Here is a 2,907-nt window from a genome sequence, read left to right as displayed (position 1 = left end):
CCTCGATTGGAAGACGGATGCATCCCCAGATAAATCGACGCACTAGAGCTTCAATTTGTCACAGATTGAGACGGAAGTTACAAGACTGCATAACATAAGATGGAATGCTAAGAAGGACAGACTTGCTTAAGTGAGTCGGCCTGCAAAAGAGAGTGTACGAGCTGACCATCCATCGATCTTGCTTTGAATTTTATCAATGATAAATTATAAATATCACCCCTCGCTCCGATGTGCCGAACTGGAACACCCAGATAGGTTCCCATGTCGTTTTATCTCTTGGAATCCTAATCTAGATCTATCGATGCACGAGTGGAGTGATTAGTGTTTGGCGAGAAGAAAACTTTGTTTTCGCCTTGTTCACCGTGTGTCCCGAGCATTCGCCAAAACGATGAAGACTGAATCAATGGTTTCTGCATTTTTATGTCGTTGCTTTGGCATAGAGCACTAGATCATCCGCAAAAAATGAGAGGGTGTGCCTGAACGAGCAAGCTTAAAAGCTGTCCATTCTCCATAGCCAACTTTGCATGAAATGACATGACTTAAACGCTCCATAATTAAGTTGAAAATATGGAGACAATGGATCGCCTTGCCTAATGCCTCTCTTAGGCTCGAAATCTTCACTAAAAATACCATTCCATTGCACCGTCATAGTCGTCGTAGTGATGCACCTCATAATCAATAAAGAGACCAGAAGGAAGACCTTCATTCATTCTCTGATTAAAAAAAAAACCTTTATTTCATTCAGTAAATTGAAATCTTCCCTATCTTTTATTAGTGGTTGGTAGTTTAGTCATTTCCAAATATTTTCCCAAATTTTACTTTGATTTTCTTTAAAAAAGAAAACAGGTGGCCTTATCTTTTACTAATATTCTTCGTTCACAAAAGAAAAAGTTGACCAACAAACAAGCCATCATTGTTTATAAGCACTTCTCAAGAAGAAGAAGAAGAGAGAGAAACGCAAGCTTTCATTTCAATCCAAAAGAAAAAGAGAGAAAAGAAATAAAGAGGCGAATTCAAGGTTAAAGGAGCTTTTTTTTATAAAAAAAAATATCTGTGTCAAGAAACTGGAGCTGGGGAAGATGATGCAGACTGAGCAGCAGCCTCAGCATAACAATAACCAGTTGACGGTTCAAAACTCTGGGAATCTCAGTTTTAGCAGTCATTTGTCCAAGGAAGATGAGGAGATCTCCAAATCTGCTCTTTCCACTTTCAGAGCCATGAAGAAGAGATTGAGAGAAGAAGATGGAGGTTCGTGAGAAAGTTCAGCTTCAGTTAGGCCGCGTTGAAGAGGAAACTAAACGTTTAGCCATGATTCGTGAGGTAACTTTGAACAAAATTTTACCTTTCTCCCATTGTTTTGACTTGGAAAGCTTAAAACTTTAAGACTCAATTTCTGCAAAATTCAGAGTTTTGAGGCTCACATAGTGATGGAAATTCATGATCTTGGGATGGATTTGAAAATTATGGAAAAGGGTGTCTCAAGTTTAGAATTTTATGTGTTTTCCTCCATCACAGCTATTATAGAGTGCCTTATAAAACCATATAATCTTTCAGGAGCTTGAAGCACTGGCAGATCCCATGAGAAAGGAAGTTGCCGTGGTAAGGAAGAAGATCGATGCAGTCAACAAAGAATTGAAACCATTAGGGAATACCTGCCAGAAAAAGGTACAAATTCACCTAACTTTGAGACCATTCAACTTTTTTCAGAATTCATAGAAAGTAATGTTATTCTCCCTAAAGCATCCGAGCTGTTCGCATCCGAGTTGGAACAGTTGTGTCCTCAGTTTTTATACAGAGAGTATTAGTATTTAAGAGCCATGGTATTGAAATATGTTAGGAAAGGAATACAAGGAAGCCCTGGAGGCGTTTAACGATAGGAACAAGGAGAAAGTACAGCTCATCGCCAAATTAATGGAGGTTAGTTTCTATATTGTAATGTCAAAAACGAACTCAACAGATGCAAAAAATAAAGTAAAAATTTGTTGTTCCTGATGACTGACGAATGATCTCACCTTCTTGTTATATGTTTTAACTGATTGAACAGCTGGTGAGTGAAAGTGAAAAGTTGAGAATGAAGAAGCTGGAAGAACTCAGCAAGAACATAGATTAAATACATTAATCTAAGCCTATCATGTTTTTAACCGACTAGGTTTGTGTGATCTATTTAAGGTTACTTTTATATTTACATATGGTTGTGTTACTTTTTTTTTTTTTTGGTGTTGACGTATTGTATGGTGAATCTTTGTATTTTTTTTGTTTAAATATATAAAAAGTGTTCAACGTATGTTTATTTTTTTAAGTTTAGTGTCTAATGTTTTTTTTTGTCTTAGTTTGATGCCTAATGTTTCATTCCGTAACATAAAATGGCTCAGATCATGACGGAACAAAAAGTTTAGCCATTAACTCTTTAAAAATGCCAAGTGGCCTATTTTTAATATTAAAAAATAATTTTTGAAAATAAGAAATAAATTAAAATAAAAAATTAAACATTATTAATTTTTTACCCATTAACCCTAAATCATTTCCCCCTCTTCCCCTTCACTCTTTTCTCATTCCTTTTGGATATTTGAAAATTTGTAAAGAACCTTAATAATTTCTGTTTATTGTTGCAATTGAGGAATACACAATCTGTTACTATCGAAAGTGAACTAAAAAATCGTTTTTTTTTGTTTTTCAATTAAACTCATTAGAGTTAAGAAAGGAGAATCGGCGAAGAAGTGAAAGTGTTGATCAATGTCAAGTTTAAAGATAAGTCTGAAAAAGAAATTTGTGTGATTTTGATTTTAATGGTAAGTATTTGCAATAGAAAACCCAAATTTTGGTTTGCAAAAATTAGTGTTCCTATTTTTGAGTTCTAATTGAAGGACAAAACTTTGAAGAAAAACAAAGCGTACCCAAAGAAAAAGA

The 2,907-nt window shown here is 35.1% G+C and overlaps 1 pseudogene; it reads left to right on the top strand.

Moving 5' to 3' along the window:
* The first annotated feature begins 941 nt into the window (after positions 1-941).
* Positions 942-2,069, top strand: LOC120181019 (annotated as a pseudogene).
* Positions 2,070-2,907: the final 838 nt, after the last annotated feature.

The sequence above is a fragment of the Hibiscus syriacus genome, unplaced genomic scaffold, assembly GCF_006381635.1.
Source record: "Hibiscus syriacus cultivar Baekdansim isolate YM2019G1 unplaced genomic scaffold, ASM638163v2 tig00112507_pilon, whole genome shotgun sequence".
NCBI lineage: Eukaryota > Viridiplantae > Streptophyta > Magnoliopsida > Malvales > Malvaceae > Hibiscus > Hibiscus syriacus.
This window is presented reverse-complemented; position numbering and strand designations above follow the sequence as displayed.